At 44.0% G+C, this 25,039-nt stretch overlaps 1 protein-coding gene across 13 annotated transcripts in view; it reads right to left on the bottom strand.

The window, feature by feature from the left end:
• Positions 1-25,039, bottom strand: part of huwe1 (HECT, UBA and WWE domain containing E3 ubiquitin protein ligase 1) — a 218,386-nt gene that overhangs the window by 189,613 nt on the left and 3,734 nt on the right. Inside the window, exon 2 of one of the 13 annotated variants that reach the window (XM_043680062.1) lies at positions 24,077-24,137. The exons of the other annotated variants lie outside the window; for them this stretch is intronic. The gene's annotated coding sequence lies outside the window, so the exon portion shown is untranslated. The remainder of the gene's footprint in view (positions 1-24,076; positions 24,138-25,039) is intronic. 13 annotated transcript variants of the gene reach the window in all.

Genomic DNA, 25,039 nt, shown 5'->3' with positions numbered 1-25,039 from the left:
CAACCCCACCAACCTTCGGGCCACCGGCAGACTTACCAACCCACCCCCCCACACTCGATCGACACACTGACCCCCCACCTTCAACACTCACTCCCTCCACCATCGACGCACTGCAACCGCTGGGTTCATTAGGAATGCTCGGCTGAGCTCCAACACCGATGCAGGGGGTAAGCAGTACCTGCCGTCTACAAGATGTACTGCAGCAACTCACCGAGGCTCCTCTGACAGCACCTTCAAACCCACCACCCCTAACCCCACCACTGGAAAGACAAGGGGACAGCAGGCGTGGGGTGGGGGACCCCACCCTCGCCCCCAGACTCAACGTCCTGTGTGGGAACAATATCAGTCATTGCTTTCCTGTCACTGGGTCCAAATCCCGGAACTCCCTTCCCCACACGGACTGTCGCGCTTCGAGAGGGCAACTCAATGCCCTTTCCTCATGGGGGGGGGGCAGAGAAATGGTGCCCTCCCCCCCCCCCCCCCCACGTCAACAAGTGAGTGAAGAAAAGGAGCTGGAAACACCACGGGGACTCCCTTCTGACAGACAGATTCTCACCGTCTTTGTTAAACAAGGCCGAAGCAGCTCACGGTGCTCGGGACGTGCTCTCATTCAGGCCCAGTGTAACCGTAGGAAGTGAGGACTGCAGATGCTGCAGCTCAGAGTCGAGAGTGAGGTGCTGGAAAAGCACAGCAGGTCAGCCAGCATCCGAGGGGCAGGAGAGTCGACATTTCGGGCATAAGCCCTTCAACAGGAATGAGGCAATGCCACATTCCCAGTACAGGAGTTGGGGGGTCATGTTGCGGCTGTACAGGACATTAGTTAGGCCACTGTTGGAATATTGCGTGCAATTCTGGTCTCCTTCCTATCGGAAAGATGTTGTGAGACTTGAAAGGATTCAGAAAAGATTTACAAGGATGTTGCCAGGGTTGGAGGATCTGAGCTACAGGGAGAGGCTGGACAGGCTGGGGCTGTTTTCCCTGGAGCGTCGGAGGCTGAGGGGTGACCTTATAGAGATTTACAAAATCATGAGGGGGACATGGATAGGGTAAATAGACAAGGTCTTTTCCCCCCCGGGGTGGGGGAGTCCAGAACTAGAGGGGCATAGGTTTAGGGTGAGAGGGGAAAGATACAAAAGAGACCTAAGAAGCAACTTTTTCACGCAGAAGGTGATACGTGTATGGAATGAGCTGCCAGAGAAGTGGTGGAGGCTGGTACAATTGCAGCATTTAAAAGGCATTTGGATGGGTATATGAATACGAAGGGTTTGGAGGGATATGGGCCGGGTGCTGGCAGGTGGGACTAGATTGGGTTGGGATATCTGGTCGGTACGGACGGGTTGGACCGAAGGGTCTGTTTCCATGTTGTACATCTCTATGACTCGAGTGTGAATGCAAGGACACCACTGACCATCTATCAAGCATTTTTCTTCAGCTGTCTGTGTCGTCAGTACTAGGCTACTGAGTAAGATAAGGGCCCATGGTGTTAGAGGCAAGTTGCTAGCATGAAAAAAATTTTGGTTGTCTGGCAGAAAGCAGAGATTGGGGATAAAAGGGTCCTTCTCGGGATGGCAGCCAGTGACAAATGGTGTTCCACAAGGCTCAGTGTTGGGTCTACAACTTTTCACTGTATACATTAACGATCTAGATGCAGGAACTAAGGGCATTCTGGTTACGTTTGCAGATGATACAAAGGTAGGCAGCTCGGAAGGCAAATGCAATGGTGGCATTTATTTTGAGAAGACTTGAATATGTACTTCTGAGGCTCTAAAAGGTTTTGGGCCAGACCACGTTTGAATTATTGCGCTCGGTTTTGGGCACCATAGCTCAGGAAGGATGCAATGGCCTTGAAGCGTGTTCAGAGGAGGTTCATGAGAATGGTCCCAGGAATGAAAAGCTTAACATACGAGGAGCGTTTGAGGAATCTGGGTCTATACTTGGAGTTTAAAAGGATTGGGGGGATCTAATTGAAACTTACAGAATACTGAATGGGCTGGACAAAGTGGATGTTGGGAAGATGCTTCCATTGGTAGAAGAAACTAGGAACGGAAGGCACAGCCTTAGAGTAAAGAGAAGATCTTTTAGAACAGAGGTAAGGAAAAACTTCTTCAGCCAGAGAGTGGTGAATTTATGGAATTCACTGCCATAGAAGGCTGTGGAGGCCAAGTCATTGAGTATATTTAAGATAGAGGTAAACAGGTTCTTGAGTAACAAGGGGTACAGGGAGAATGGGTTTGAGAAAGTTATCAGCCATGAATGAATGGTGGAGCAGACTCGATGGGCTGAATGGCCTAATTTCTGCTCCCATGTCTTATGGTCTACTGGCTGCAACTGCAGAACCAACACATTTGCTGGCCCAAACAGAGCTCCATCTGACATAAAACTTATCAGTTTCAAAGCCGCAATGTCACAAGCGATAGTACTGCCACTGTCCTGGGAGTGTTTCATGGGGACAGTGTCAGTTCAAAACAGTAGATCCAGCAGAGTAAATTACCAAAAATGATAGAATAGCCTCACTGAGGCTACCACACTATTAATGCCAAAACAGCTGATCGAACACTTCAGTGCCTTTTACTCGCACTACCCCCTTAACTCCAAACGCCATTGGGAACCAAACATCTATCTCTACCTTAACCAACCCTCAGTAAATAAATTTCTCATCTCAGACAGAAGTGACATCTCTTTGTTTTTTTTTTAAAAAAAAGTTGCCCAGTTCCAGTCTGACCAACGAGGGGGAACCATCTTACCTGCATCTACCCAGTCTATCCCTTTCAGTATTCTGTAAGTTTCAATAAGGCCATCTCTCATTCTTCAAAACACTGGAGAATACAGGCTTGCTTTGCCCGATCTCTTTTCGGTGGACAATCCCATCATCCTGAGATGAAGTATCAAACCTTGGTTGCATTCTCTCTATGGCAATGATATCTTTCTGAGATACGGATACCAAAACCGCGCACAGTACTGAATGTGCAGTCTAACCAAGTTAGATAATTGAAGCAAAACTTCACCACTCCTATACGCAAAGCCTCCTGCAATAAAGGCTTATATTCCATTAGCCTTCCTAAGAGCTTGCTGCACCTGCATATTAGCCTTCAATTACTTATCGCCAAGGAGACCTGGATCCCTTTATAGATGGAACTGCTTACCACGTCAGAACTGTTTCAAAGGACATTGCATGCTTTGAGTCGCATGTAAGCAAGGCCAGAAAAGGATGGCCGTTTTCCTTCCCTAAAGGACATTCGCAAACCAGATGGATTGAAACAACAACCAATGGTAGCTGTCATGGTCACCAAAACAGAGACTGATTTTATGTTCCAGATTTTTATTAAATTCCATAAGCGTTCCCAGGACATCGTGAAGCCATCATCAGCCCAAGGCGAACTTTAAGCAGATGTTGAAGGAGTAACCTTTAGGTAAATCCTAAAAGCCTTTGAACGAAAGACAGTGTGATCAACATTATTAAAGACTGCAGGCAGTTCAGTGAAGGATGAGGCACAAACAGCTATGGCTATGACTCCTATGTCACAGTTATATAGAATACCGTCAGTGACTGACACAACACAGGCTCAGCCCTAGGACTGAGATGAACTGGTCCTGACATAAAAGGCAGAAATTTAACATGCAACTTCCAAAATCTGGAACCTTCACTACATCAAAAAGCCACAACTCTAGTGCGCAACAACACATGTGCCATCTCAAGATAGCGTCTAGAAAGAGGTCACTATACTTGCAATGCCACACTTGACTGATACATAAAAACCCATTCCAGCGGCAGCGACAATCAATTGCACTCTCCAGTCCTACAACAACATGCAATAACCCCCATTGCAAATCAGAACCCAGAAAACAAACTTAAGAGACTCATACCATAAATGCTACAGCAATTCCTTAGAGAAAAGGCAAATGCTGGGCAGCATCTGCCACATGGGGCTTCGAACAAGCTTTTCCCACAGTCAATTACAGGGTAGTATGAGCCATTACACGACAGTGTGAGCACTCAAAGCAGCAATCACCAAAGAAAAATAAAGATCCAGGGATAGCAAACACAAAACTGGAGCTGTCAAAATTCAAGGGACAGTAGGGCAAAACAACCAGCCAAAATAAAAAGGTGCTGACCTAATTAAACATAACTGGAGTCAAACATTTACCAGTTTGAGTATTTCCTGGAGGCAGAGTTCAAAAGCAGCATGACAGCGTGCGCAATGTCTCTAAGATTCTTGAAGACCAGCTACCCACTGAAAAAATGCTCCAAATGCCAACTGTGTGGTTCTGCATCTTACAGTTCAGTAGGATGCCAGCCCACAGACCAACAACAGTCTGATGAATTTCCAGCATGTCTCCATCACAAATGGGGAACCCAATTATTCTGAAACTATGCATCCCAGTTCTAGTTTCCCCATGAGGTGAAATATCCTCTCAATATCCACCAAGTCAAGTCCTGTAAGTCACCATTCACCACTCTTCAGAAACTAAAAGCTGAGCAAGTCCATAGATAGCAAGATTTGGACTACATCCAGGCTTAGTCTGATAAATAGCTAGAAAAATGCATGCCACATAAGTGCCAAACAATGAACATCTTCAACAAGGGAGAACCTAACCATCTCCTCATGACATTCAATGGCTTTCCTGCTGCTGATTCCCCCACCATCTTGGAGGTTTACCACTAACCAGAAACTAAACTGGAGCCAACCATATAAATACTGTGGATACAAGAGCAGATCGAAGGTCGCGATTTGTTATGAGTACTCACCACCCGACTCCCCAAAGGCTATCCACCATCCAAAAGTCAGGGATGTGATGGAATACTCCCCAGCTGCCTGGATTAGTGCAGCTCCAACATCACAAATTTTCATCAACACAAAACAGCACCCCCTCTTGATTGACACACTAAATACCAACTTCAAAAAAATTCGCTCTGCTACCAACACACTGTAGCAGCAGGCACACTATCTACAAAATGCAAAGCAGCAACTCGTCATAGCTCCTTCAACAAAACCTTTCAAACCCAGAATCTCTATCACCAAGGACAATGGGAGCAAACATTAGAACACTACCACTTGCAAGCTCTCCTCCAAGCCACCATATCTTTTGTCCCTGGAATTAGCCCAGTAAACCTTTTTTGAACAGCATCTAAAACAAACACATCGCTCCTTAAATAAAACCTAAACTATACCCCCTAGGTTTGATACCCACTCTTCCTAAAACCAATAGCATTCAGCTGGGAGGGGAGAAGGACATAACATTCTCAGACAAGGGAAAGTTGGGTTTGGGAGCAATTTGCCCCAGACCAGCATGCAGTGCCCTGCTGCAAATGATCATGAGATACATCAGCTGACAGTGGAGTCCAGTTCAGCAGTTCCAGCTCTTATCAGGCCTGACAGTCATGCCCTGGGTTCAAGAGTTCTGATGCAGTGCAAAATACAAATGCCTTCAAATCACAACAAACCCCTCTTGATGGGTAACAAGTGATCAAGATTACAAGGCAGCGTAGAACCTTCCCTTGTTATGCCCACTAGGTCACTTCTTTCTCAACTGATATGGGTAGAGAAAGAGGAGCATTATCCCAGGCTCATGAGAAGCCATCAAGCAAAATCCCAACAACTAATTCACAATTTCAGCAGAAGTTGGGCTTAAAAGGGAAAGGAAAAAAGGCAAGCTGAAGACATTAGTTTGAAAATGCTATTTCTCCATCAGAGACAGCACTCAGAATTCAAAATTTCTTTCTACTAAAGGATATGGTTGCGCAGTAATAGCCATGATTCTACCTTGATTTAGATTACACACTAAAAAATGCCAGACAGTATTGTTCTGAACTCTCAGACCAGGAAGATACGAGGTTCATAAGAAACGCAGGCAGGAAGTCACCACTGTACCTTCTCTACCAGTCAATAAGATCTTGCCTGATCCAATCATGACCTCTATTCCACTTAACCATCTGACTCCAAATAACCCTTGCTCATCAAATATCTGAATACTTTCAAGACTGGGCTAGATAACTCAAATCTTCACTATTCTTGGTGCATGGATGCTGGAGTGGAGCACGCAAGAGTGAGCGAGCAAACACACACACTCCACACTGACAATCCTCAAGAAATTCCTCATGTCAGACTTAAATGGGGAGACCCTTTATTCTGAAACTGTGCTCTCTAGTTCTACATGCCCCCCCCCCCCGACAAGCTGAAATATCCTCCCAGCATGCACCCTGTCAAGGCATTCAAATCATTATTTACCACTCAAAATGCTGAAGGATTTTGCAGTCAAAAGCAATTCAGCTTAACTACATACCCACTGTAACTGACACCTACAGAATAAAGAACCAAACCAGTCAGCAGTGTGGAAGTCCAATTGGTTCAGACAGCGCTGTTGCTAATCTAGTGGAATGGAGCCAGGCCATCCAGTAAGAGCTCTCTCAGTCACATGTCCACACATCTGACAAATTTCAGCACAACCTACCATTTTATTATTTTTTTAAATCATTCATGAGATGTGAACATCATTGGTGAGACCAGCATTTATTATCCATACCCAACCTCCCAGAGGGCAGTTGAGTCAAATCACATTGCTGTGGGTCTGGAGTCATACGAAGGCCAAACAAGGAAAGGGCAGCAATTTCCCTTCTTGAAGAGTATTAGTGACCCAGATGATCAATTACCAACATTGGTTTCATGGTCATTAGATTCTGAATTCCAGTTTTGTTTTTATTGAATTCAAACTCCACCACCGGCCAGAGATAATACCACTAGGCCATCAACTCAGTCATTTGTCCTGTGATTTGATGCCACATTACGAGTTTGGGCTCTGGTCAGATTGGTTAAGGAGAAGGCAAAGTAAGGAACTAAGGTCAAGTTCAAACTTTGTCACATATAATTCATTAAAACTAAATGTTGCTGCACTTGGTAATCATGGATATACCAAGCTCTGACACAGTTACATTCAGAAAGACTATTTTCCACATGTGCTTCTCTTTTCTAACAGAGATCACTAACTCCTCCAACACTCTGCTACTTGTGCCCACTGGGAGCAGCTCTGATGTCATCACAAGGCTATTCCAGAGTCCCAACATGCTTACACGACACTTACCAAACAAACTTGCCAAAACCTTGGGGAAATCTGTCTTGGCATCTCTTTCCATTTCTGTTTGAGATGTGGGGAAAAGAAACAAAAGCCAAAAAAAAAGGTCCGTTCATTTGTCTCTCCCCAAACAGGTGACTACCAAGCGATTGGTTGCAATCATCTCTGCTGTGCCCATGGACATATCATAGCCCCATGAATATTTATTTCACAGGCCAGTGTAGAGTTCAAAAAGAACTTAGAGAGTCAAAGAGTCACACAGCACAGAAGAAGATCCTTCTGTCCAACACATCTACACTGACCAGATATCCTAAACTAATCTAGTCCCATTTGCCAGCACTTGGCCCATATCCCTCTAAACCCTTCCTGCTCATATACCCATCCAGATTTTTTTAAAGTGCAATTGCACCAGTCTCCACCACATCACTGCTTGCTGTCACCTGCAAGGACAAAACCAGGAGAACAGATTTTCTGGTATGTCTGGAAGTGCAAATTAAACTGGCCCAGGTCCTCACTAGCCAGAGTTCATAGGGATTCCCTTATTGGTGCCCATGTGCAAACCACCCCATGAGTCACACAAACGATGCAGAGCAAAGGTTCAAACCAAGACTTTCCAGAATTCACTGGGAAAACATATCCAAAACTAGACTTGGACTTCACGCAAGAGAATCATGGCGAGAGAGCCGGGAAGTCACATTGTACAATTTACCTGCCGCTTGCAATACTGAAACATGTGCAAGAGCTTGCAATCCCAGTTGAAATTAACACCAAACAGGTTGGATGTCAGTGAAAACTCATACTTTGTTTAAATGTGGAGATCAGCTACTGATCACATTTACAAAAGCCTGCCAGTGTACAGTTAACATTTACTAGACATGAAAAAAAAACTAATGCACTCGATAAAGGTTGGAAAGATTTCAATACAGGCATTAGAAAAGAAATTAAATTCACTATTCCATTTATCCCAGTTACATTTCCACAAACAAAAAAACTCCAGTGAAGAATTATTACTATCTCCACACTCAGGTGGACCAGCCGCACCCAGTTTCCTCCTAGCAAACTTCTGTGCATTCCCGAGTTGCTTTTTCTTCAGCTGGTATCTCTCCCTAAAACAAATAAAACCCACTACTCCTTGGATGTCAGAGCAACCACAAGTTCCCTAAACACAAGCTCCCACTGACTGATGATTTCTAGACTTTAGTCTTCGTCTCTCCCTCAACCTCGTCACCAAGTTACACTACTTTCTCTTTTAATATGCGCTAATTGTTAACCCCCATGTGGTCACTGCTAGGGTTACAACACCCCATTAAAAATACATGTAAACAAAGAGGCTTCCAGAATCCGCAGCACCAAGCCCACAAAAAGTACTTTAAGAAACAAACCAATATCCATGTCCACGTCCTTCTTAGTATGCAAAAAGCAAAACTTGAGCCTCAAAGTTATGCATTGATCCAAACAAAGAAACACATCCTCCAAACACCAATTTTCTGCAAGGTCAAAAGATGGGACCAGGCATCCAAGAACAGAATCATATGTTCTAAGCCAACCTACAACTGGGGTACAGAGGAAGAGAGGGGGAAGTAACCAGAGGAAATGAGACAGCAAGAGGGACAAGAGCCCATTTGACTGAAAAAGTCAAAATGAAAAGGTCAATCTGTAGGTTCATGGATATTTACAGTACAGACACCACACTTTGCATCATCATCTTTGCATGATGGGCCATTCTCACAGTGGCCCACCCAATATAGAGCCATTGAATTGCTCCAGTTATGGCTTGGCACCATAACATGCACCAAAAAGGAAACAGTTGATCAAAATGGGTTCAATACCGAAGTCCACAATCAACATCTTCACGATCATTCATAAAATGTTTGCAACTAGAGGAATATTTCAGCAGCTGACAATATTATCCCCACACCATATAGTCTGCGATAATCTTTGCTTTAGCACCTTACAGTATGCAATAGAGTCAATTTTAAAATCTTCCTGTGGAGAAATTTGGGAAGCAATGTTAGAAGTTAGTAGAGAAATGCAATCAGTAGCTGTTGCACATTGGCAGAAATTTCACCACCTTGCAACCAAGCAATAATGGCAGCTTACAAAACCTTCAGGATTCAAAAAATACATTTTGGGACACAAGCACCATTTGTCATCCATCCTTATGGCATGGCACAGTGGTTAGCACTGCTGCCTCACAGCACCAGAGACCCGGGTTCAATTCCCGCCTCAGGCGACTGTGTGTGGAGTTTGCACATTCTCCCCGTGTCTGGGTGGGTTTCCTCCGGGTGCTCCGGTTTCCTCCCACAGTCCAAAGATGTGCAGGTTAGGTGAATTGGCCATGCTAAATTGCCCGTAGTGTTAGGTGAAGGGGTAAATGTAAGAGTATGGGTCTGGGTGGTATATGCTTCGGCGGGTCGGTGTGGACTTGTTGGACCGAAGGGCCTGTTTCCACACTGTAAGTAATCTAATCTAAGTAATCTAATATTATCTGCTCCGAAGGTGGTAATGGCAGGCCACCTTCTCAAACCACTGCAGTTAGTGTGGTGTAAATACAACCACAAGAGTTTTCTCCTTTAGTAGTTCAATGTCACTTCAGAGGCCAGTTAAGAGTCCATCACAGTGCTGTGGGTATTAATGAATGAGAATTTTTTTTAAAGAAAACTCAGGCGTTACAAGGCATTATTATATAAATGAGATTGGTATTTCATTCCAATATTTATCAGATGAATCAATTATACCAGAGGGGTTGAATCAGTGTCCCCAGAGCGTCAGCCCAACTCTCTGGATTACCAGTGACCATTAGGCCGCCACTTGTTCGACCTTGTGGCTCATTTACCACTTAAAATAGCAAACTGGCCACCACACTCTTGAACCATTGTCCTTGACAGAGATGAGCAAGGGAGCAAGCACAATCTAAAAGGATACTGACAAAACAGAAGCGGGTAGGGTGAGGATGAACAAGGGCTGCAGCATTTACCAGAATGGGTGGACACTGGTGGGTCCAATTTAAAAAACAGAATTAACGTTATGGAAAGGAAGTCAAATCTCATACAGAAGAGCAAAGATTTGATGCCAGAGATGGCAAATTACAGTAATTGATAGACGTGTCGCAAAAGTGGTGCTTTGTGCGGTGTGGTGAGGGACGGTGGCACAGTGGTTAGCACTGCTGCCTCACAGCGCCAGAGACCCGGGTTCAATTCCCGCCTCAGGCGATTGACTGTGTGGAGTTTGCACATTCTCCCCGTGTCTGCGTGGGTTTCCTCCAGGTGCTCTGGTTTCTTCCCACAGTCCAAAGATGTGCAGGTCAGGTGAACTGGCCATGTAATCTAATCTAATCTAATCTAAATCACTCTGATTTAGAATGATATTGGCAATGCTCCAGTATTACTGGTTCAAAATCCGGGAACTCCCTCCCTAACAGCACTTTGGGTCTACCTCACCCCCAAGGACATCAGTTCAGCAATGAAGTAGGCATACCACTACCTCCTCCAGGGTATTTAGTGATGGGTAATAAATGCTACCCTAGCCATCAGTATCCACCTTACCCCGAATGAACTGAAGAAATGCATCAAAAGGTGTGCATGTAAAGTCGGCTCTGTGAATCCAAACACATTTTTTATTTCGCTTATTCTTCAAAAGCACCTTGAAACTTAAAAGTTCTTCACACAATTCCAATAGATGGCGAGAAAGTGTACCAGGTATGAGCAGATAGGGAAAGAGAGTTAAGTTTAGGGTTGCGTGACAAAGGCTCAGTTAGCATGACTTCGACCAGATAAGAACTTGCAGTAAACAATGAGGTGCTGGAGGCAAGGGTTTAATGAGGTGAAGAATATCTGTGTGTAATGCCAGGTGGCTTAATCTTTACTGTTGATGCGCACTGTTTGCAACGGTCACCCAATCAATATAGATGTTGCATTATTTGGATGCTGCTCTCTGTGAGTGACTATATAATTCCTTAAGAGTCTGCTGAAAAAGAGAAGACAGAGAACTCATATCTTTGTGTACATAGGCTATCGGTCTCTCTCCAGGGCTCAGAATAAAGATGAAGGAGGTACAGCCATACTGTGTCTGAGGGTTTGCTTCCACTGAAACGGAAACTGGACGACAATGGAATCAATTAATTATGGCAAGATCAATAAATTATTTCTTCACTCAGGTTGCCAGACAGGCAAACACCTCCAGAACACACTTGCATGAGTCAAGAATGGGACACATTCTAGAGACCACAGGACAACCAGAACAAATTATTGCAGTAAGAAATGTATGAGTATGGCTGGAGGTCAGAACACACTCTCAGAAACTCAGAAGAACTGTACTGAACATACTGCAGACTAACAGGAAATTCTTTTCTCTGCCCTCATGGTAGGAGCCTTGCAAGGAACTCAGCAAGGCTCCTACAATAGCACCTTCTAAACCTGCCATCATTAACACCTAGAAGGAAAAGGGAAGCAGGTGCACAGAACATCATCACTTGCAAGCTTCCCTCCAAGTTTCATACCATCCTGACTTGGAACTTTAACTGGCCATTTCTTCTGTCATTTGATCAAAATCCTCGAAATTCCTCCTGAATGACACTGAGTGTTTCTCTCCACCACATGATCTACAGCAGTTCAAAAAGGCCAATGGGTAATTAGGGATAAGTAAAAAATGCTTGCCAAGCCAACAACATCCACATTCAAATAGAAAAAGGGGGAGACATCTAGAGATCCCAGCGAACACTGTTCAGTACCAACCTGCATAGCAAGGATGGTTGGTGTAGGATATACAAGCATAGGAACAGGAAATTGCCATTCATCCCACTGGGACTATCCCAACATTCAAAGGAGATCATGGCCAATCCATGATTCACTCCACATACCTGCCTATGGCTGTTGTTGTAGCTGCAGCTGCTGCACATTCAGATGCGCTGGTATCCTCCATCTGAAGCATCCCCAGAAGGATGAAGTCTCATCAGTTAAGTACTTAACTGCCCTTATCCAAGAATTCTGATTTCTCCATGGAGTGATGCAGAAGGACAGACTGAATTTTGTTTTCATGTTGGACTTTACTAAAGGAGAGTTTGGAGAACTGGCTCATTTCCACTCGACTTGGAGGGAATGGAGTGGTCACTAAGGACTGGATTTAAGAACTTTAATGGTGATTTTTTTTTCCCCACGAGAGGATTCTTCAAATTCTATTTACTGTAACGGACTAGTAATTTTGTGTCATAATGATTGTCTGTTGTGTGTCAATGACTTGCTTAAATACTGGCTGTCAGAGTCTTATGAAAGCTGATAGTGCCATCTAGGTGATTATGATGAAATGATAAAAGGAGGGAATGAGAAAGTGTATAAGGTATGAGCAGGTAGCGAAAAGAGTTAAGTTTTGAGTTTTGTGAAACAAATGATTCAGCTAGCATGACTTGTTTACAGCAAGTTCTTATCTGATCCAATGGTGTGCTGGAAGCAAGGGTAGTGGGTTAACAAGGTGGAAAAGCATTCATTATGTAAAGCCATTTAACAAGATGAAGCAGCATTCAGTATGTAAAGTCAGTTAACAAGGTGAAATGTGTTCATTGTGAAGCCAGTTAACAAGGTTAAGAACATTCACTGTGTAGTAGCAGATGGCTTAATCTTTATTATTGACACTCGCTGATTGTAACTGTAACCCAATCAATGTATATTGCCTTTTCTGGATGCCCCTCTCTGGAAAATACATCAAGAAACTTCCGTTCGAGAGAAGACCGAGAACTCATGTCTCTGTGCACATGGGTGATCGCTCTTTCTCCCTCCAGGGCCCGGAATAAAGATGAAGGTAAAGCCATACTGTCTCTCTGAGCATTTTGCTTCAATTGATACAGGGATAGAGAAACAGGACGTCAAAAGGAGGAAGATTTAAAAGTGGGGTGTGTGTGTTTGTGTGTGTGGAATGAACTTTCAGAAAAGTGGTGGATGCTGGTACAGTTACAACATTTAAAAGACATTTGGACAAGTACATAAGTAAGAAATGTTTGGAGGGATCTGAGCCAAGTGCAGGTGGGTGGGCCGAGTTTAGTCTGGGATTATGATTGGCATGGACTGGTTGGACCAGAGCATCTGTGCTGTATGACTCTAGGACTCTGATAATATTATAGTTGATTTTATTGTGACCTTTATAATTGAACCCTCAATGCCCTCAAGTCCCAATTCAATCAAGAATCTAACTTGGCCTTGAACATATTCAGTAATCTAGCCTCCATCGCTCTCTTGGGGAGAGAATTCCACAGGCTCTCAACCTGGAGTGAAGAAATTCATCATCTCTAACTGAAACAGGAGAGCCTTTATTCTGGAACCGCACCAGCTTATTTTAGATAAGGAGGGAAGCATCCTCTCAGCACCACCTTGTCAAGCTGCACCCACCCAACCTCATGATCCTGTGTGTTGCAGTAAGATCACCCTTCATTCTTCTAAACTTCTGTGGATACAGACCGAATGTCCAATGTGAAGATGGCATTTTGTACACTTCCCTTTATTGGTCAGTGCATTGTGTATAGGAGTTGGGAGGTTATGTTGCAGCCATACAGGACAGTGGCTAGGCCACGTTCAATTCTGGTCTCCCTGCTCTGTGAAACTTAAGAATTCAGAGAAGACTTTCAAGGATGTCGTCAGGGTTGGAGGGTTGCAGCTATAGGGAGGGGCTGAATAGGCTGGGGTGATTTTCCCTGAAGCAATTCCCTAATACAATTCATGCCGAATTTTCTCTACTGAGGTGCTCGAGCAATTGAATAAGATGGCTTGACCTTGTAGGAGTTTATAAAATCAGGAGGGGCATGATTAGTCAGGAATAGTCAAGATCCTTTCCCCATGGTAGGGAAGTCCAAAACTAGAGGGCATAAGTTTAAGGTGAGGGGAAAGATTTAAAAAGGACCTATGGGGCAACTTTTTCATGCAGACGGTGGTGCATGTATGCCAGAGGTGGTGGTGGAGGGTGATAAAAATATTTAGAACATAGACAAGTTCAGCACAGTACCGGCCCTTCAGCCCCTAATGTTGTATAGCCTTGAATCCCAAAGATCAGACTAACCTACATACCCTTCATATTTCTATCATCCATGTGCCTATCCTTAAGTATCCCTATGTATCTCACTCTACTACCACTGCCATACATTCCACCCACCCTCCATTCTGCCACCTCCCCTAAACCTTCCTCAAACACCTTAAAATTATGCCCCCTCGTGATAGACATTTCCACCCTGTGAAAAGTCTCTGGCTATCCACTCAGTGCCTCTCAACATCTTGTACACCTCTATCAAGTCACCTGTCATCCTTCTTCGCTCCAATGAGAAAAGTCCTAGCTCCCTCAACCTTTCTTCATAAGACATGCCCTCCAGTCCAGGCAGCATCCTGGCAAATTTCCTCTGCACTCTCTCTAAAGCTTTCACATCTTTCCTATAATGAGGCGACCTGAACTGAACACAATATTCCAAATGTGCTCTAAACAGGACTCTACAGAGCTGCAGCATAACCTTCTTAAACTCAATCCCCCTGCTAATGAAAGCCAACACACCATATGCCTTCTTCACAACCCTATCAAACTGGGTGCAACTTTGAGGGATCTATGGACAAGGACCCCAAGATCACTCTGTTCCTCCACACTGCCAAGAATCCTGCCTTGAACCTTATATTCTGCATTCAAATTCAACCTTGCAAAGTGAATGACTTCAAATTTCTGAAAGGCATCTGGATGGATATATGAATAGGAAGGGTTTGAAGAGATATGGATCTATATTCTGGCAAATGGGACTAGATTAATTTTGGATATCTGATCGGCATCGACAAGTTGGAACGAAGGGTCTGTTTCTGTGCTGCACATCTCTTTGACTCTATGCCCTGCAAGGAATCAATTGTTAATTAAGTCTAAACTGCTTCTGAAGCAATTATGTCCTTTCCTAAATAAGCATACCAAAGTTTGTGCACAGCGCTCCAGTAATCTCACCAACACCCTATATAACAAAACCTCCCTACTTTTATACTCCATTCCCCTTGCAGTAGGCAACATTTAAATGCATCTGCACTTTACATTTTTGCAATGAATGTATTTCTCTCCCTCAGAGTCCTACAATCTCTCTTCCTTGAAGCAACATTGTGCTTCTCTATTCTGTCTCCCAAAGTGGACAATTGTTTTTTCCATACTATTCATCTGCCAAATTTGTGTCCATTCTCTTAACTTGTTGATGTGTTTTGTAGATTCCTTGTCTCTTCTTCACTACTTGGTCTCCTACCTACCGGTCATCAGCAAAATTTATTAACTCTACATCGATTTTAGGTACAAGCACGCCCAAATATCCCAGCACTGTAATAAGGAAGCACTGCAGTGTCAGAAAGGTCTTGATGAATGAAACTTGAACATTAAAAAAAAGGTCCCATGTTGCTATTTAAAATATCAGGGTGTTCTCTTCAACATCTTGGTCAATAGTTACTCCACTGTCAACAGCACTAAGACCAAATGCCTGGTCATCGGCATGTTGCTGCTTATAGAACCTTGCTGTTCACCTCATGGCAGCCGCAGTGCAAGAGACCCCGCCCACTTCAATAAAAAAGACCTCACTGGTTCACGGGGACATCACAAGGTTAGAAAAGGCAAGTGGACACCCGTTCCTCTTTCAGTTACATTCTCAGTCCAAACTGGGTGATGTCCAAAACAGATATCCAGCAAATCGGGAGCATGCCTAGTCGGTGCTACAGTGCCAGCCTCCAACTGGTAGAATTCAGCAAGTCACATGTACACCCACCTGACAAGAAGTTGGGCTTAAGAGAGACAGAAACTATCATTTCATGACGTGTTCTGTTTCTCATCATACTATTCCAGTTTTTATCCTGCATTCTCCAAATAGCTGCAGTCTAGATTACATGGAGAACAGGGAACCTGTCAGACATTGTAACCTGGTCAAAGTGCCACGGTAGCCGTTGCTGCCTCAGAACTCGTGTCCACACTTTGGGTCCTGACCCCCAACTTTGGAAAGTCCTGTCTTACAAAAGGTCAAGGTTGACTGCTGGTTTTAATGAATTAAGGAAGGAGAAATTAGAGCACAACTTTACCACAAGAAAAGTAATCACAAAAGGTGGTCAGGCTCACCATCAAAATCCAAGAATGGCTTTGGGGAGCCAAATGACTACGTACTGTAGTCATACCACCCAGCCAGGCCTACACCTGACCCATCCATTGGCTGACCACAACATAAAGAGCACAGATCAACAGACTTGTCAGATGCAACTTTGTTCAGATACAAATCAAACCATAATCTAACAATACAGAACAGGCTCAAGGGGTGAAGTAGCCACTGTCTGCTCCTGCAACATAATTGACGCAGGGAACAACCCCCACAGACAACACATAACATGCAGTCACGTCCATGGACTACAACTGCCACAAATGATGATTTCAACATCAAGCTGTCAGCCCTAGATCAGGAGGAAGCTAACTCCTGTGTTCACATGTGAGCAGCCATCTGACTCAGTTGCTCGAACACCTCAGTAGAGAAAATTAGGCATGAATTGTAACAGAGACGATGGGAAAAAGCAAGATCCATTTTACATTGTTTGAGTTGGTGTATATTCGTGGTTTGATGTGTAAGGAGGGATCCTTACAGGGAACCAGAAACAAGAGGGAACATAGAACATTACAGCGCAGTGCAGATTTTTAGGCCCTCGATGTTGCACCACCCCGTGAAACCAATATGAAGCCCATCTAACCTACACTATTCCATTCTTGTCCATATGCCTATCCAATGACCATTTAAATGTCTGTCAAGTTGGAGAGTCAACAACTGTTGCAGGCAGTGCATTCCACATTCCTACTACTGAGTAAAGAAACTACCTCTGCTCCATATCTATCACCCATCAAAGTGAAGCCATGCCCCCTCGTGCTAGCCATCACCATCCTCGGAAAAATGCTCTCACTATCCACCCTATCTAACCCTCTGCTATATGTCTCAATTAAATCGCCTCTCAACCTCCTGCTCTCTAACGAAAACAGCCTCAAGTCCCTCAACCTTTCTTCCATACCAGGCAACATCCTAGTAAATCCCCTCTGAACCCCATTCCAATGCTTCCACATCCTTCCTATAATGCGGCGACAAGAATTGTACATAACTGTACTGTAACTCCAAGTGCAGCCACACAAGAGTTTGCACAATTTCAGTATGACCTCATGGTTCTGAAACTCGATCCCTCTTCTAATAAAAGTTAACACAACGTATGCCTTCTTAACAACCCCATCAACCCGAGTGGCAACTTTCAGGGATCTATGCACATCGACACAGAGATCCCTCTGCTCATCTACACTACCAAGAATCTTACCATTCACCCAGTACTCCGCATTCCTGTTACTCCTTCCAAAGTGAATCACCTGACACTTTCCCATATTAAACTCTATTTGCCACCTCTCAGGCCAGCTCTGCAACCGATTTAGGTCCCTCTGTAACCTACATCATCCTTCGGCACTATCCACAACTGTGCCAACCTTAGTGTCATCCACAAATTTACTAACGCATCCTTCTACATCCTCATCCAGGTCATTTATAAAAATATAACAGCAGTGGACCCAAATCAGATCCATGCAATACACCACTAGTAACTGAACACCAGGAAGAACATTTCCCATCAACCACCACCATGTGTCATATTTCAGCTAACCAATTTCTGATCCAAATCACCAACTGCCCTGAATACCATGCCTCCGTATTTTGTGCAGTAGCCTACCATGAGGAACCTTATCAAACGGAAATCCATTTACACCACATCAACCGCTTTACCCTCATCCACCTGTTTGGTCACCTTCTCAAAGAACACAATAAGGTCTGTGGGACACGACCTACCCTTCACAAAACCGTGTTGACTATCCCTAATCAACATATTCCTTTCGAGATGGTAAATCCTCTCTCTTATAACCTTTTCCAACACTTTACTCACAACCAAATTCAAAATGGCCTCGCCCCTTATTGGCCAGTCTACATACTGTGTCAGGAAACCCTTCTACACACACTGGACAAAAACTGACCCATCTATAGTACTTGAACTATTGTATTCCCAGTCAATATTTGGAAAGTTAAAGACCCCATAACAACTACGCTGTCACACTCACTCCTGTTGAGAATCATCTTTGCTATCCTTTCCTCTACATCTCTGGAACTATTCGGAGGCCTATATAAAACTTCCAACAGGGTGACCTCTCCTTTCCGGTTTCTAATCTCAGCCCATTCTCTACCTCAGTAGTCTTTAAACATCCTTTCTGCAGCCATAATACTGTCCTTGACTAACAATGCCACACGCCCACTTTTTACCATCTTCTCTGTTCTTACTGAAACATCTAAATCTCAGAACCTGCAACGACCATTTCTACCCCTGCTCTACCCATGTCTTGGAAATGGCCACATCGGAATCCCAGGTACCAATCCATGCTGCAAGTTCACCCACCTTATTCCAGAATGCTCTGCACCCCATACCACAGTGGTATACAATTCGGCAAAAAGGCAATCAAGCACCCCAGCAATTTCAAATGTTTTATACACATTTTGCTTCAATGGAATCAAGGCCTAGCGTTTACTGCTCCTTGAAAAATGGTGCAGAGTCTCTGCCTTGAGCTGCCGCAGTCCATGTCGAGGTGCATTCTTGTAGTGCCATTAAGAGGGAGTTCTAGGATTCTGACTGGACAACACAAGGACTAGGTGATGGTATTTCAAGTCAAGATGATGTGCAACTTGGAGGGCAACTTGCAGGCAGTAGTTGTACCCATACATCTGCTGCCTTTGTCCTTCTAGGGAGAAGAGGTGATGGGTTTGGATGGTGCTGTAAAGGGTCCTCAGTGAGTTGCTGCTGTACATTCTGTAAATGGCAAATGCTTCTCCCACAGTACAATGGCAGGTGGAAGGATCAAATGATTTTACTGACGGATGGGTTGCTGATCAAGCAGGGCTACTTTATCCTTGGTCATGTTGAGAGTCAAGTGCTGTCAGAGGTGCAACCTATGTAGGCATTCCAAGTGTATTTCATCACACTCATGTCTCATGTCCTGTAGATGGTGGACAGGCAACAAGGAATCAGGAAATTAATCTCCATAGAAACCTCTATGTGCTCCACAGTGTTACTGAACCACATCAAATGGGCAGACTTTACAAAGCTTTCACCAAGTGGGAAAGCTTTTAAAGCAGAACAAGTCAATAACAGTATCAAACATTTAACACTTGATCCATTCAAGTAGGGTAGCAAAGAGCTGAAACACTTAAAGATAATATTACAACCTCAGTGACATACATTAGACCATGTTTTACAAAATCATGTAAGTGGATTAACTTTGTCATGCAAATACATTTTTAAACTTTCCCACCTCTGACTCATACTGGGGAACAGTTTCATGAGCTGGCCACGAATGACTCATTTTCATGGGTCACTCATTTCTAAACTTGAAACCAATTCTCTCAAAGGCCAGGCCCTTCCCAGGAGCTGCCCAGATTTGTTCCTTCCCTGGTCCAGACCATATCACAACCTATCACCACTTCTGCCACTCAGGGCTTCTCCTAGCTCTACATTAAAAACTGTCTTCACCAAGCAAACCATCTAGACAACTCAAATGTACCTGATGTGACAAAACACCAACTACACAAGCAGCCAGGAGATTCTGCTAAGACTTTCTCCCCCCCTCTCTACAAGGATCTCACGGAGTCTCTCTCTCTCTCACTGCACCCCTCAGGTCACCTCCTCTGCCCTGAAGCTCTTCAGCCACACCCTGAAGCAGACTCGCTACCACAGCTACATCTCCTTCCTCAGTGCCTGCCTACACAACCAACTGATGCCGCATGGACACCGCTCTACATTCAGACCAACACAATTTGGATCTGAACAGGACAACCAGTACCTACTGAAGGACTCTCGCCCAAAACGTCGATTCGCCTGCTCCTCGAATGCTGCTTGACCTGCTGTGCTTTTCCAGCACCCCACTCTCAACTCTGGCGTCAGCATCTGCTGTCCTCACTTTCTCCTAAAACTTTTATCCTACAAGTGATTGAAGGAGGAGGCTAGGCCTGCAATTTCTCAAGTTTTGAAGAATGAGAGATGATCTAATTGAAGCATTTAAAGTTCATAAAGAGCTCAACAAGGTAGCTTCAAAAAGAATGTTTACCCCAGAGATTCAGTCACTGATTATGTTCAAGACAGCTCAGTGGTTAGCACTGCTGCCTCACAGCGCCAGGAACCCGGGTTCAATCTCACCCTTGGGCAATTGTCTGTGTGGAGTTTGCACATTGTCCCCGTGTCTTTGTGGGTTTCCTCCGGGTGCAGATTAGGTGAAGTGGCCATGCTAAATTGCCCACAGTGTTAGGTGAAGGGGTAAATGTAGGGGAATGGGTCTGGGTGGGTTGCCCTTTGGAGGGTTGGTGTGGACTTGTTGGGCCGAAGGGCCTGTTTCCCCACTAAGTAATCTAGTCTAAAGACAGAGGTCAACAGATTTCCAGATAGCGAAGATATTAAGAAACAGTGAGGGCAGAATGGCCACAGAGTGGAAGATTAGTCACGGGCAGCAGGGTGGCTCAGTGGTTAGCACTGCTGCCTCACAGCGGCAGGGATCCAGGTTAGGGTCCAGCCTTAGGCGACTGCCTATGTGGAGTCTGCACATTCTCATGTCTGCATGGGTTTCCTCCGGGTGCTCCAGTTTCCCCTCCACAGTCCAATGATGTACAGTTAGGTGAATTGCCCAGTGTTTAGGAGTATATAGGTTAGTTGCATTGGTCATAGGAAACATAGAGAGTAATAGGCGAAGAGGATTGGGTCTACGTGGGATACTCTTCAGAGGGTCAGTGTGGGCTTGTTGGGCCGAATGGCCTATTTCCACACTGGGAATTCTATTCTATGATCCAGGTGAATGGCAGAGAAGGGTCAAGAGGCCAACTGCCTTCTACTTGCACCTATCACCTGCCCTTGCATAGGTACCAAAATGTCATGCCGAATACTGGGTAACACATTTTAGCTAGAGACCTGGAGTCAGAATGTTACCCTTACCACCAAGTCCTGGCTTCAAGTCCCACTCCAAGGCTTGAACACAAAAGACTTACTTTCTAGTGCAGTTCTGCGGGAGTTCAGCAGTACCAGAAGACTCAGATCAGATTTTAAACGCAGGCTCCTTTGGCTGCTCAGGCAGACTTGGAAAATCCCAGTCACTATTTTGACTAGGAGCAGGCATACCTTCCCCAATGGCCTAGCCAATAGGTATCCCTCAATCCACATCCCAGAAAAAAAACCACGCTTGGTCATTACCTGATTTTTGAGTCAAGAAATTTGCTGATTCCAAAGCACTGCCAACTTTAGAGTCTGCTTTTCAAAAAAAGTTCCTTATTGGCTGGAAAGCACTTTAAGCTGCCTTGTGGAACTATATAAACGCAAGACTTTTTTTCTCTCTTGCATCTCAACTTGAAGATACTACGAAACCACCAAGGATGATGAATTTCACTTATGCGGAGAGTGGATGAGCTAAAAATGTCCTCCTTGGAACAAGGGGGTAAAAGAGGAGATTTAACAGAGGTGTTCAAAGTTAACAGTGTTACAAAAAGGTATTTTGGATTGTAGGAGGATCAATAAACAGGGGATCAGAGACTGACGGAAACCAATAGAAGAAATAAGGATACAGTTACAGCAGAAGCTTTCAGGAGAATTTTTTAATATGACAGGGCAGGGGTTAAGAATAAGGCGGTGGGACCAATTCGACCCTTCTTTCAAAGCATTAGCACACACACTAGAGCAGAATGGGTTTCCTTCAGAGGTACAAAATTCAACATTAGCAATGTGTGGTACAAGCTAACTGGATGATAATCAAGGAAGCTTCAGGGGCTTCACCCTAGCTCATTGACCACCAACCTCGATGCTGTTGGCTAGCACGTGGCGTTGAAAGCAGAAAAAAAAACTCATGAGCAAATCTCAATGTTTTCAAAAAGAAATGCTTTCTCAGCAAAGAAAAAACACACAAGGTTATGGGGTGGAGAGAGAATATACCAAACCGACATCCTTGCTTCTGAAATTTCTTGCACAGCAAACTATGGCAAGAAAATTCTAGAATGAAATTTCGCATTTGGAGGTCACGTAAAGTTACCATAACAATCACCATCTAGATCAGTGCATCAGTGTCAGGTCAATAATTATGCTCACTGCAGCATCCCATTCTGTCGCCATTCTCTGAATGGAAGTCACAAGCCTGCCACTTGAAACCTTTTGAAAGTGGTTACAAGTGGATGCAGGTAGACGCTGCTGCTTCTCAGCAAGGATGGGTACAAGCAAAGCTCCATGGGCATTCTCCAAAGCAACTCTCAAGAAGTGCAACTGACCCTCCAGACTTAGCCCAACTACCAGCGTCAACTAAATGACACTTGGACAGAATCACTGGATTATTGAGATAATGCACACAAGGATCCCATCAGCACTGAGCACTTTGGTGGAAGCTGAATACAGGCAAGGCTACACTCTGACAGCAAGTGGTAGTAACTGCGCAACTGTGACAAAAACTTGCATTTAGCTAGCAACATTTAATGCCCCCAGAGTATCATCTGACAAGATTTGATTCAGAGCCGTGGGGTTGAGAGACAGCAGACCAAAGGTTTGGCCAAAGAGGCAGGTTATAAGGAGTCAGAGGAGGAGAGAATTTCGGAGCATAGGCCCCAAAGCAAATGGGACAATGAAAAGGAACCAGGTATGTACAAGATTGTGGACACCATGGAGCACAGAGACCTCCAAGGATTGTAGATGTTTACAGAGATTGGGAGGTGTGCACCACAGAACAGGAACATTTTCTTTTAAAATAACAAGGCACTGCCAGACTAAGGGTTAACAGGTCAGCTGCGTATTGGAGGGGCTGTTGTTGTCGTTGACAGATGAGCAGAGCTCAGAGAGAGCTGGGATGGAAGCAGCTAAAAACCTGGATGAGCTCAAACTTACAGAAGGTGCAAGGAGCGGTGAGGCAAGGCCAGAGAACATTTGAACAGTTGAGCCTGGAGATAACAAAAGCACAGAAATGCACGTGTGAAGACAATCTCTACATTCATTCTCTTCTTCCACACACTCCACTCCACTAACCCAAAGGCTAACTAGATTTATGGTTAGACCGTCGGCCTGCAGCCCATTCCATCTTTCAAATAATGGTATTGGGAAGGTTGGCATTTAAAAAGATCACAGGACTGAATATACTACTATTCAGTTTCTGTGATGAACACACATGAATCTACAGACACGATCCAGAAGAAAAACGTGCTCCTTAAAACAGGGCAAGTGTTGTTTTAAAAAGTGCCCTGTCAGACAGCCTCACTTGTGGGCACAATACATTTCAAAAATCATTAAACAAAACTGCTCAACTCCAGAGTCATTTCAATCTTGATGTCTGCAACTCAAAACCACGTGTAATTAAGAGGAAGTAAAGCCAAATCCGTTTACAATCCAAAAAAATTCAACTTAGTCTTCAGATTCCCCAAAACTCAAATCTTGTGCAACTAATTTTGAATTATACCAAACAGGAATGAACTTGTGCCATAACCTACGAAGCACAGGTGCAATTTTAAAAATCTCACATGGAAAGAGAACTTCAGAAAGAAAATGTTAACTCTAACATCGCACCATTACGAACATACTTAAGTGGCACTGTTTTGACCTCAAAATCACAAATATACAACGCTAAGTCAAAATCTTTCCTTTTAAAAAATGCATTAACTTTTCAGACACATTTACGCAATCAGTCAGCTTAGAGCAGGAGAAAAATACACCTTCAGAACAAACACAAGCAAAATGAAACTCTCCCACATGCAAGCCAGTATTTTTCTAAAATAAAGCACAAAAGCTAAACACAGACTATTGTTCCCTATAAGCAGCCAATTTCTCTCAATATTGGAATGTTACACACACCAAAATAAGAGAAAAAGCCTCAGGTTAAGAGAAAACAAAATCATCTTAAAAAATAAACCATTTGCCCTCACAGCATGGCCTTACATTCTCCCCTTTTATCATATGCAATTTTTTTTTACCTCCTGGAAGCCTTGTCTGTCTTGCGCCATTTGGATGAATGTACAATTATTTTTTTAAAATCTATACAAACACAAAAAGACAACACTGCAGAATTAGATTCAGTCCTTTTCTTGCCCAGATATAAAAATGGGATTTGAGGGAAAGCAATGAGTCTGCTCCAGCCAGCAAGCAGTGTGCAGGAAGAGAAGGCTGTGTGTCCGCTATTGGTGCTTAGTCAGTCCCTGCACAGGGCCTCAGGCTTCTCTCTTTCTCTCTTTTTCCCCCACCCCCTTCCACTTACAAATAAATATAGAAACATAAGATTCTTGGGGTTGGGGTTGGGGTTGGGGTTGGGGGTGGGAGTGGAGAGAGAAACAGGCTTCCCAAAAGAGGGAGAGAGAATACAAGGGAATCCAATGTACTCTCTCTATTTACAGAACTATATACACAGTTTTAAATAAATCTTGTCGAAATATAAACATCAGAGAGAACGCAAATAATGGATGATTAGAAGGACAGACATTTCCTGAAGGGGGAACAGGGGCTAAAAGAAAGAGGCCAGCTTGTGACTACAAGGTCCTTCACTTTTTAAAAATATTTAATATATTTCTCATAGATATACGAAAGTGTAAAATCTTTTCCCCCATCGAACCAGAATTTCATCCAGCTTCCTCCATCAGCATAGATAGACATTTTTAAAACCAAATTGTGGGGGTGTGGGGAAGAGAAGATACAGGGTAAAAGAGGACAGCTTGCGACTTAACTCTCCTGAGTTCCCTTGCCTTTACTGTACAGATAATCATTCCAAGTCTGTTTCCAACTTTACTACCGATTTCTTAAAACAGTAAAAAGTAGAATCACGACTGGCAAAACATGCACATTTCCTGAAAAAAGTGTTGCTTTCTGAAGAGGTGGGGCTAGAAGGGAGGTGAGAGAGAGGGGCAAACAGGAGGAGATAGGGGAGGGATAGAGGGGTGAACAGG

The sequence above is a fragment of the Chiloscyllium plagiosum genome, chromosome 39 (genome assembly GCF_004010195.1).
Source record: "Chiloscyllium plagiosum isolate BGI_BamShark_2017 chromosome 39, ASM401019v2, whole genome shotgun sequence".
Classification (NCBI taxonomy): Eukaryota; Metazoa; Chordata; class Chondrichthyes; order Orectolobiformes; family Hemiscylliidae; genus Chiloscyllium; species Chiloscyllium plagiosum.
Note: the sequence above shows the minus strand (reverse complement) of the source record. Positions and strands in the feature narration are given on the sequence as shown.